Source organism: Bidens hawaiensis, unplaced genomic scaffold (genome assembly GCF_021521415.1).
Source record: "Bidens hawaiensis isolate Kalapana, Puna unplaced genomic scaffold, B.hawaiensis_p1.1 tig00005142_1, whole genome shotgun sequence".
NCBI classification, from domain to species: Eukaryota; Viridiplantae; Streptophyta; class Magnoliopsida; order Asterales; family Asteraceae; genus Bidens; species Bidens hawaiensis.
Genome location: NW_027491327.1, coordinates 1,521,686 through 1,534,332, shown reverse-complemented (window position 1 = coordinate 1,534,332; position 12,647 = coordinate 1,521,686). Strand labels below are relative to the sequence as shown.

The window sequence follows — 12,647 nt, the reverse complement described above, 5'->3', positions numbered from 1 at the left end:
GACGTTAAGCATTTTTTAACGGATGACCAGTGAGACAAAAATAGTTAAAAGGTGGGACCGTTGCTAGTGATTTTTAAAGGTGGGATTATTATCGGCCACTACATAAAAGGTTGGATTATTGTATGCTATTAAGCATAAACTTATTTTTGGGACTTGCATTATCAATAAGTTTATGCAGATATTTCAAGCATATTTATCATGATGTGAATATGGTGTTGACCAGGTACGAGACACAATTTTATAACCACATATAAGATTAAGATTACTACTATTCATATCAAAATCATCTCATTGTCATCCCTACTAATTGTCAGTTTGAACAAATCATTAGAATTATCATGCATATAAGCTAGATACAACTATATCTTACTAATAGGATATATTAACATTGTAATCAGCACTCCTTAAGTTGTTGTGTTCAACTGGTTACATTATTTAAGGGGGTGTTTGGGGATTCCTTATTTTTACCTTCTCATGACTTATAATCTTTGAAAAGTTAAAAAAATGTGTTAGGAATTACTTATTATGTGAGAGGATAAATTAATAAGTTACAAACTTGTAACTTATAACTTATTGTGTCTGGTGATTCTATTTACACTCTACACCCAACTTTTTACTATTTGCATAAGTGATGTGAAATTAATTAATTTAGATTTTTGTTTTTCTTTTATAAATTCGTATATATCTATCTATTATAATAAAGTAAAATAATTGTGGACACATGTCACTTGGAGATTAATTTCTAGCTAAAATTTCCAGCTCAAACTTTTTTTCTATTTTTAATGAAAACACATATATGACGGTGGAATCAAGACATATCAATCAATTTCTTAATCAAGTAACTAATTATCTAAATTATATGGATTAAAAATATGCAAATATTTATGTCAATATAGTCAAAATATTTATATCTTTAATGAAATAATATCTATATTTTTTTTATTAAATCAATTTAAGTACAATCTTTCTTCAGTGCAAGAGATGAATGTTGTAAAAATTCAATAAATGATATTTATAAGTCTAAGATAATTAAGACAAGAATAAATCATGAATGAATACAAAATTTATTCTCACGTATTCTTTCAACCTCCATGGATCCATGGAGTTGTCATCAATCTCTTTTGAAACTGTAATACAAAAAATGTTTTATTAATGCTAATTTTCTTAATAGGGGTGTTCTTCGGGTTTTTGGTTCTTCGGGTTTTAAAGTTTTAAATCTTGGCCCGAAACTCAACCTAAATCTCTCACAGGTAATTTGAGTTCGGGTTTTTTGAGTTGGGTTAATCGGATTTCGAGTTTCCTAGAAAACAAAAATTATTTTAAAAACTACGATGTTAAAATTGAAAACACATATTATTCTTTGCTCGTAACGTAAATGACCAAATAATAAAGCAATATAACTTGATAAAAAGAATACAAAATAAGAGTAAAACAAACTCCGACCATAATTGTCAAGTCAATTGTGTTTTGGTTGCTCAATTACGGTTACCATTAGTAATAAACGTTATAAATTAATAATAAGCATTCGATCTATAATAGGTGGAATGACAATAGCCGATCAGAGCCAAATTTTGATAACTTTAGTGGCTAAGGCTTACCCTATTATACCTAAAAAATATATTTGGCTTAAAACTTAAAGTTTATTCGGGTTGACCGAAACCCATAAATCAGACCCAAGAACCAACCTGAATTACTTAGGTTTGGTTAGTCTTTTCTCGGGTTCGGGTTTTTCGGGTCGGGTTAGTTTGGGTTCGGTTACGGGTTTTCTCGGGTAGGGTTTCGAGTAAAACTGAGAACCCTAATTTTATATATAATGCTATTTTTATGTCATTTATAATGAAACATTTATCATATTTTGTTAGAATTCACTGTTTCATTAAAAAATATTACAACTTATAAAATCATCAGATACATCTTTTTCGTTTCGTGATTAATTATGAAGAAATTGTGTAAAAATACACCACGTATTCGTGTGAATTGACCATTAGAATATATAATTTCAACTTATAAAACCATTTGATTTGATAAATATAGGTTAAAAACAATTAGTCATTTAATGTGTATATTTTAATTGTATTTCTTTTAAACATCCCGTGCATTACACGGGTTCTAAAGCTAGTCATGTTATATAAAAAGAAAAAAACAAACGTTTGTTAACCTGTTACAACGAATTAATAGATTGACCCTTCAAACCATTAGCTAACAGTTTAATCTAGGGATGAGAAAATTCGGTACCGGTACCGAAATCGCTGCAGATTTGGTACCGTCGGTATCGAATCGATACCAAAGTTTTAAGTATCGGGATCGGTATGGTACAGGTATTTTTCGAATTTTTACCTTCAATACCGGTGCCGTACCGGTACCAAATTGAATATTTCGATAACGGTACCAAGAATTTGTGATTTTCGAAATCGGCATTTTCGGTATCGGTACCGAGCTCATCTAACCCACATACTTATTTAAGTGAATTACACGCAAGATCCAAAAGGTCCTTGTGGCATGCCATTTATTTCATATTGGGTCATCAAGTTTGAAAAAACTACATGTTTGGTCCAACAAGAATGTCAACGGGTAACATAAAAGGTCTTCGAAGTTAACATTTTCAGTTAATTATTGCTTGTGACATGATCCAAAAAAAAAATTAAAAACAAAAAAAAAAGTTTGCTTCTCGACTTTGCTAGTGGTGGGTTATGAGTTAACCATAAAAACAACCTGTATTTGACCATAAATCAACGTGATTAACCAAGCTACATTGATTATGCATTACTATGTTGGACCATGAGTCAATATGAGTTCTATTTAAATCCATGGTTTCTATTCAATAGCGTTGTGACCTTGGTAAGTTTTGAATTCTTTCATTTCTGATATTTTAGTCAAATCCAACCTCTTTCAACGTTAATCAGGTATGATCCTATAGATTTGGCTCGTACCCATCTTTTTAATTTGTGCATGTTTTGTGTTTACGTGTCATTGTGTTCATGTGTTGTTGCAAGCATGTTTTTATTCATAAATGTTTTTATAACGTGATACAAAATTTTATATGAACTTTTAAAAAGAATTTGCTGCTATGATATATATGTGAATGGAGGATCATAGTCAACACACCCAGGTCATATTCACCCCATCGACCGTTTTTGTTACATATGCGTTGACTATGTTTGACCATATATGTGAGTGACCAATCTACACTTGATACATTGATTCAATCCCAGCCTCATTCACCATTGATAACTATAGTCGGCTCGTATTCATTTATTTGATTTGTGCATGTTTGCGTGTTTAGGTGATATATTGTCGTGTGTTGTTGCAAGTACGTTTTTATTCACATTTGTTTTTATTTCAAACAAGATTTTAAATGTATTTTTCTTTTAAAGAGTTTGTTCGCTATATATGATGTCAATGAAAGATTTTAATAAACACACAAAAATGCATATAGTGTGAACCTGCATTGTTTTTTAAGTATAAAATCATAATGATCTACTCATTTTGTATTTCTTTTTCTTAAAAATGTTTTTAAAAAAGACAGCATGTTTTAAGTCATTAAATATGTTTTGCCTCTTTCACAACATTTTTAAGAAAGAAAAGCAATGAAAACTGCAAAGAGTATATCATTTTGATTTATACTAAAAAACAATGTAAGTTCACACTGTATGAATTTTGTGTGTTTATTAAAAAAAACCCTCCATTCAAATCACACTAAACAAATTCTTTTTTTAAAAAATAATTATTACAATGCTGTTAAGTTCACACTATATGAATTTTGTGTGTTTATTAAAAAATACTGTTCAAATTTCACCACAAGGTAAAGAAAACAAACACAACCAATCAACCATAAACTTAGCTCTCATCATTTGAGGGAGCCAAGCCAATCTCTTGTTTCAACTCAACAAGGGTAGCGGTGACTGCTTGAAGCCGAGAAACAATCTCATCAAGTACAACAGAGTTATCTGCATCATCACTGTTAGTAGGTAGTGGTTGTTCAGCCGGAGAACCACTTAACGTGGAACGAAAACTCCCATGTGGAAAGAGCAGATCATATGCTCGAGACCCTCTCACATTATCTTGCATCAGCTGAAGGTTTGCAGATAGTGAGCGATTACTATAGTTGCAAACCTTTCCGGCTACAAGCTTGTAAATTAAACTTCATCAATGGTCCATTTTTTTTTCCATTGCATTCAAATAAAAATTATTTTTGTGGGTCTTGGTTTGCTTAATTTATATATTACAAGCAGTTTGTAACAGTTTTATATAATTTTTTCTAATTGCAATAAATTAAGAGCCATATGTGTTTCCTTACAAATTACAATTAATCAACAATCGTATATTTTGTATACGAGATTGTTATATTAACCGTAAGGAAACGTCTATGGTTCTTAATTAATTACAATTAAGAAAACTTATATAAAAAGCCTTACAACATATACATATTAGCTGAAGTGGTCACGAACTCAGTTTTATTAGCATAACCAATTTGTCTTGATCCCACAAAAAAAATCTGATCGAAGTGCAAAGATGGAAAATGAATAATGATAGACGTTGTGCAAGCTTGTCACAGAAACGCACACAACTCTATAATCGCTCACTATCTGCAAATCTACAAGAAAACGTGAGAGTGTCTCTTGCATATGATTTACTCCTTCCACGCGGGAGTCTTTGTTCCACGTCAGACGTATCTCTGGCTGAACAACAACTACCTAAAGATGAAGTTGATGCAGATAACTCTATCGTTCTTGATGAAATTATTTTTGGGCCTTGTTAAGCTAAAACATGAGATTGACAAAAGTTTTATATAGTTTCAGGATGATTTACTTTGCTTGTCTTCATTATCTTGTCGTGAAATAAGAATAATAACAACATACAATTGTCAATAATGCAATTTGTTAGCTTTGACAAGTTTATTTTTGTTTTACATTTTCTTAAATGAGGGTTTCAAAATTCTTACAATGTGAGCCTACATTGTTATCAAAGCTCACATTCATGTTAGGCTGTCATGTAGCGGAAGGGATGGCAGATGGCGGATCCAGTCATCTCAAATTAACCCATCACTGTTGATTTGGCACGCCACTAGGAATGAGAAGATCATTTTCGCTATCTCGGATGAAGAGACACTTAAAAGTTAAAACCCATTGCTATCTTTGTCAGACACTTACAAACCAATTTTATTTTTGACAAAGCTTAGTACTTTGAAAAAAAAATTCTTGGAGAGAATAGTGATAGCGGGACTCATGTAAATAAATTTTTAGTTTATTTTTTGAGTAAATAAAAAGTTGGGTCTCACATATTTTTTAGTTTGTTTAATTGTTTGTTTTTTCTTTAAATAATAAGGGCATTTTATTTATTTCATATGCACTTAACTGGAAAATTTAGCAGTTATCTATGCTAGGGAACACAAGTGTTACCCTCAACAAACTATTTGGATCATTCTTGTCATTTTCAAAAAGTGAAGAACAAACATGCAATATGGTATATCTCATGGAGCTTTCTTGTAATTAACTCTATGTAATTTCTAAATACATTTACTCCGTAGGCTGTTTGGCACTTGCCGAGTCATTTCCCATGATATGATGAGTTGTTTAAATGCGTCGAACAATTTTTATTTCATGATATTAATTACTGACTGTTAATAAAGAGATCTAAATAGGATGCAACACGTTTATTGTTGTTATTCCAAAACCAGATTAAGGAAACTTGCGAAGAGAGAAGATTAATATAAATGTGTGGATTACAAGCAAAAAAAAAAAGCTTGATAACTCATTGATTATAGATCGACGCTGATCAAGGCCGTCTCAAGCTTTTCAGGGACTCACCCGGATATCATAACGGGCTCTTTTTGTCAGTTTGTTTTTGCTTTCGATCATGTGACCCTACATTATTTATGCGTATGCATAATTATAGACCAAAAATCCACCGCCTACAGTATATGTGAAACAGTATAAAAGAATCACAAAGTTCATATTAATCATAGTGCAAAGATGGAAAATGATCGCAAGCATGTCCCCAAAAAAAACACACAACTTTGTTAATCGCCCACCGTCTGCAAATCTCCAGCTGATACGAGAAAATGTGAGAGGGCCTCGTGCATATGATCCGCTTCTTTAATGTGGAACGTCAGGCAGATCTCTGGTTAAGCAACCACCATCTACTGACCATAATGGTGCAACGTGAGATGGCTCCCTCAAGACTCTGAGGTGAGCGAGTTGAAAGTGTTCATTTTCGTTACGATGTCGTGGAATAACATCAGCCCAATAATAAAATATTCTCTTTTTTGTTACCTAGAGTATATTACAAACTTCTGCATGAAAGTGTAAAGAATAGAAAATCAAAGAGTATATGTATTTATTTGCCAACTTGTTGAAACATTTCTTCTATAAACAGATATATACAGGTTACTACAGAAGTCATTTCTTGAATATAATCATCAGAAGTTTATGTTAGGCCAAGTAGTTTGGCCACCTCCTGAAGTCGGGTGCCCGTTTGATGGCCCGTTTTCTTGAAGCATGATCCTCCACTTTTGCATCAAGTAATTCCTTAATCCTTTTCTCACTTGTCAATACTTCTTGCACATTGTCATAAACCAATTTGCATAACTCGTCTAACGCAAGCATGGGAAACGGCTCTTCAATTAAAACACCCACCTACAATCAACGAATATGAGGTCAAACTCTGATTTTTGAAAGCCTGATAGATATTAGGATGTTAAAAAGATTAATCCTTTTATCAAAATTACTAGAAAAAATTCATATTTATAGCAAAAATTATGTTTAAAAACTGGTGGGTTTGACCTTAAAAGTCAAACTGCACTCGGGTTGTTTTAAGATACCTCTTCGATGCAGAATAGAGATGCAGCGCTGATGAAAGTAGCGGGGACCACGATCCAGTGGCACTCGTCCCAGAGAATTACCGGGAGCGTAAGGTGCCATAAAACAAGAAATCTTGAAGTCAAACGAGTGTAAGAAACCGGGATGGGTATACTTGTAATTTGTTCACAGACACCAATACCTTCATGGAAGCAAGTAACTTTTGATTCCTGAATGTAATCAACACAATATCACATCCCATATATTCACTACTTATAAAAAGGCTTGACTTTTGAGGTCAAAGTAAATGGGAAACTTACGAGTGTTGTTCGCTTTGATGGCTCCAAATTTAACAACTGAAGACTTTGAGAGATGAACTGAATAATGCAGCGTGGACGGTGGTTTGAACTGAGAACTACTGCCAGGTCATCATCTTCAAGCAGATTCTTAAGGTCTTTCCTGGTATCGGATCCATGAACCAAATGGCACTGCAGTTGACTCAAAATGTCAACAACTTTCTCTAAACCAAAAGTTGTTAAAACCATAAAGTTAAGTCTTCAAATTTTCATTCAGAAACATCAGTAACTATACAGTAACTGTTATTTCATATCATTAAGACATCAAGCAAAACCAAAGTTTGGCTTTTCAGGTCTAACATAACGCTCTGCTGGTTCATACATGAATTCTTTTGGTCAACTTACCCCCCCCCCCCCCCAACCCAAAAGAAAAAAAAAGTGAAAAAAGAACTGAGCGAACACCCTAATTTCAAAAAAAAAATTGCTCATTTTCGTACGTTTATTAAACAAATGACTATAAACGAACGATTGCCAATTTCTAATTATCGCTTTGGAGTGCACGGCACAAGCTAAAAGAGGATAGGAATTTAATACTTCCTAACGCGTGTCGATTTAGGATGTTAGGTTTATTTAATTATAAATTTACCTATTGTTTAGGAACCCTAGTTAAATACGAACATAGTCTGTCCAGAGTGGGGCAACGGGACTTTCCAATTTGGGGAGTACGGTGACCTAAAAAACACAAGAAAGCCACCGTTCTAAAACAGATACAAACATGTTTGGGTTTGGTCTATATAAACCATGTAGGGTTTAATTATTGTAATTAAGTTCTGAGATAGTTTCTTAATACAATAAACGCTGACTATTTGTCAGCAAGTCGTGTATACCAATTTAGTTATTGACGAACTTCCCACCGAACGTTTCAACCAACATTCAGTTCATTAATTTAGAAATTACAAACCTTAAGAGCAACCGGGAAAGCCAATATATACCGCAAAAGCGCCATTTTCAGCACCGAATCCGTCTCCACACTAACAATCACCTGCCTAGCAAAATCATTCGTCCCCGAAATAACCTTAGTCCACGCTTTCCTCCCCTCCTCAAACCTCGAGTACGAAGCTTCCGTTCTAAAAACCAACAACAACGCCAACGCAGGAGCGGTCAGCTGGTACGGCAACGACGAAGCCCTCAAAGTCGGGAAAAACTCCGGTAACAATTCCCAAAACACGGCAGTATTATAACTCGCCACCACCACCGCCACAGTCGTAAAAGCAATAACCGGAGGCACCAACGACAGAATCACCCTCGAGCTCAAACTCGTTAGCAGATGTCTAATATGCCTCAACGAGCTTCGGTGTTCGACCCAGTCTTGGTGTTTGTAAAGTGACTTGGTTTGTTTCATGCTGCTTTCTTTGATTGCATCGGCCCAGTCGGGTATTATTCGGAGGATTGAGATTAAGTTAAGGGTTGGTTGTGGAGATGGTGGATTGGTGTTTTGAGAACAGTGGATTTTGGAGGGTTTTGATGGGAATTTGAAGGGTGTGACAGAGGGAAGCTGTGAATGAGAAGATGGTTTGATGTGAAGTGAAGATTTGAGGATAGCCATGGAAGGATGTTAAGGAAACAGGACATTGTGAGAGGAGGTTCATAGAAGTGAAGACTGCAAAGGTTTTGAGTGATGGATGGATGGATGTTGGTTAAAAACAGTTATGTGAAGGAGGTTTTTCTGAATATTTTATTATTTATTTATTTTTTGGGAATATTTTGTGGATAAAGACAATACAATATTTTTTTATAATTCCTTTTGCTTTTAAAATAATATATATCAAGGTTATTACTTTCAAGTTGAAACCATGAAGTTTTTTGGTAATTTATTTTTTTATTAAAACACTTTTTAGAACAAAAAGAGGAATTTCTTGACCGATTCTTCCCCAGATTGTATGGCACTCTTGATCTATTATAACACGTCAAATTGTTGTATAAGAAACTACCAAAACATAACAAGTGTATTGTATGCAAATGTTCAATTTGTAGTCTAAACTCTACACTCAGGCTCATGACCAAATGCGATAACACAGTTTCACAAAAGCATTTAAATCACAATTTGATCAACTATTTACTATGATTCTTGGATTCAATTCAAGAAGTGGAAACTATGATGCACACCACTTTAAGTAACGGAAACAAACTCTTAATCACCGTCTTGTTTCTCATTAATAAACAACAGTCCAGCCAACCAAATTTCTAAACTACCAGGCAACATAACAAAGAAAATCTATGCAGTCGATATGCCGATATATCATCGGTTATCGGTCCCTTGGCGAAATATCAGCCAAAATATCGGTCGGAATATCGGTGCCGATAATATCAGCGATATTGACCGATATTGGACTGACTTTTGACCGATATTCCCGATATCAGTGTTTTAAGTCTTAATTATCAACTTTTAGTGTCCAATGTTACTGTTAGTGTTTAGACGTCTTAATCAATTCTTACTTGCCACGATTGTTAGTGTTTTGTAATTTGCAAAAGGTTAATTTGTTAATGGTAGGAGACTATATTGAATTATAAGTGTTAAAATATTATATATATATGAATTTTACATGATATTAAAATTATCAATGCCCTACCGATATCTCACTGCCATAACCGATATCTCAGATATCGGTCCTTGACCGATATCCGACATTTTTCCTCATTAACTGCTTAGATGAAAATAGCTAACAAAATTGGTAAACTTGAGAGATGAATCATGTTAGTCTGAATTAGCCAAACAGTATCCATAGGGCTGTAAATGAACCAAAGCGAATTGTTCGTTTATGTTCATTCGTTTAATAAATGAACGAACATGAACAAGGAATTTTGCTCGATAAACTAAATGAACAAACACGAACAGAAGCCATGTTCATGAACGTTCAGTAATGTGTTCGTTTACGTCCATTTATGTTTGTTCATTAAAAACTTACAATTTTTAATGACTTTTGTAATCTTATCATAAAGGTTTAACTAAAAATTATTAACTGAAAAAACACCAACACGAACTTGGTAGCCAGATCAAACCGTTGACACCGACCATTGCCGGCTTGCTAAATCAAACAAAGCATTGTTTGTTGTTCGTTCACGAACAAGTTCATTTCCTTAATGAACAGACACGGGCAAGAAAATTCATTCAGTTAATTGTTCGTAAACCGCTCGCGTGCCCGATAAAAGCTTAACGAACAGTCTCAAAATCCAAGTAAAAGTAAATCAGCATATCATCACAACAACAACAATATATCACTAATTAGACTAAAGTAATCGAGAACTAGAATCAGCGACAATATAAACCCTAAATTAACGGAATAGAAATGTTACTGGATCAAGAACATTAGGTTGAGGGCCGTAATCAGCGGTTAGAAGGAAGTAACCGGCAACAGCTGTGGCCACCACACCATTGTTGTTCTTCGAACCAACTTATCCGTGTTCGGATTCATACTTATACTTCTGTCAAATTATTATTATTCTCAAAACTGAAAGAAAGAAAGAAAGAAAGAAAGAAAGATATGAGACGGAGATATCGATTGCTGATGAAGTTTCCGGAATGAATATTATATTATGTGTGTAGAGTTTGAAAAGGATGTACAAGGTTAGATGCACACACTACACTTAGGACTTTATTTCCATTGTTATTTTTGAACGGTCATTTGGATCACTTACGGACATTGATTGTAAAAATCTTACATAGGTTTCGATTAATCGCTATTCTTTGTCAAAGTTGAAAATTTTAAATCTTTGTATATTTCAAAAACTATATATTCATTTCAATCTGATCCCTAATTCCCAACTCTGATGTTCGATTAGCGCCCAACGAGTTCTACAACACTGTAGTTACGGGTCACTGGCCCACAGCCGCACACGATCACCTCCTTTCGCCGATTATGGAATTATGGAGGGCTAGGCTAGCACATCTCTACATCGATATGCCACACAAGTTTCAATTGGAATACCATTCTTAGGAGAAAACCCACAATATATGAAAAACCCCTATTGCCCGACCTAAAACTTTTATTTCTTGGGAGGTGAGGCTTGCCCCTTGTTTGATATTCACCTTTTTAGAATGTAATATAGTACAAATTTGATGCTCGATTAAAAACTTGAATTAAAAATAAGTATTCGTAAGGTTATTAGATAAAATAAAGTATCATGGTTGCGGTGTTGGTAGTATTGATGGAGATGGGAGATTTAAGGAGATTTAAGGCAAAAACCTTTAAATGCATGGAGATGGGAGAGCTTAGAAGGTTTTGGGTTTAAGTTTTACAAAATGAAATTCGTTATTCAAGAAAAATGAAAGGAGTTTTAGATGTAAAATACTATTGAGTGTAGGGGTGTTCATCGGATCAGAACGGTTTATTCGGTTCGAATTGTTCGGATTTGAAATTTTTAGGATCCTATTCGAAATCCAATCAAATCCGAATTAGGGATGTTCCTATCCGATCCGAATTGATTTCGGATGGATTCGGATAATCTGAAATAATGCGAATAACCCGAAATAAACCATATAACAAACATTCAAACAAACGTCTACTTAAATAAAAAGTACAAAATTGGAAAATTAAAAATAAAGCGTACACAAACAAAAGTCAAACTTCAAACAAAAGTCTAATTAAATCAGTGATCCATCATAACTCAAAAAATTCAAAGAGTACACGAATAAAGCAAACTTCAAATAATTAAAACACATGTTATTTATTCGGATATCTGAATAATCTGAACTATCCAAAAATTTTAAAATCCCTATTTGAATCCAATTCAAATATTCGAATAAGAATAGGATCGGATTTTTCGGGTTTTAGTTTCAGTTCGTGTTATGTTTTTTTTTCGGATTTTTTAACACCCTACCCTATTTTTAGAAAGACGACTTTCTTGCATTTAGGCTACCACACTCTTCAAATATGGAGAGCCCAAATGACCCACTCTGGCCGGACTATATTGTCTTAACCGGGCTCACGCTGACTTCAGAGTTTGGCTTGGGCGTTCCCCGGGAAACCATACCATCAACTGCCACTTGACAATCGTTGTGCCACTACAAGAGCAGAACTCTCTGACGTGATACACGGTAGGACGAAACACCTGGTGGACTCTGAGTTCGAACTGACAACCTTTACACAAGCCCTAACTTAAATCCTCTATTAACAATATCCAATAAAAAATAACACAACTGAATTCAATCTTGAGTCAAACCTTAACCTCCTACCACTATTGGTCACATGCGAGTGAAAAATAAAAAGAAATATATATTAATTTTTTAATAAGAGTGATTTTAAGAGAAAAATAAAAATAAAAATAAAAATCTAGATTGAAGATTTAATAGTTTTGTTTTCTAGGAGAGAGGCTTGCTTCTTCGTCATCGTTCCAAGGACAAGCAACGATCTATAATCTTAATCTTAATATTAATATTAATTACCCAGCTTCACTAACGCTAACACTAAAACCAGTCAGATCAAACGATGGAAACCGCCGCAAATGCTGCTGCTCAAAATCAAAGCCAAAAACGATCTGGTGATTCCAACATCCA

General features: G+C 34.0%; 1 pseudogene across 1 annotated transcript; it reads right to left on the bottom strand.

Moving 5' to 3' along the window:
* Window positions 1-6,339: 6,339 nt before the first annotated feature.
* On the bottom strand, window positions 6,340-8,859 carry LOC143629054 (voltage-dependent chloride channel 1, chloroplastic-like; annotated as a pseudogene). The gene is made up of 4 exons (XR_013152867.1): window positions 8,055-8,859; window positions 7,118-7,285; window positions 6,821-7,027; window positions 6,340-6,635 (listed from the first exon to the last, which is right to left on the bottom strand). The product of XR_013152867.1 is annotated as a voltage-dependent chloride channel 1, chloroplastic-like (transcript).
* Window positions 8,860-12,647: the final 3,788 nt, after the last annotated feature.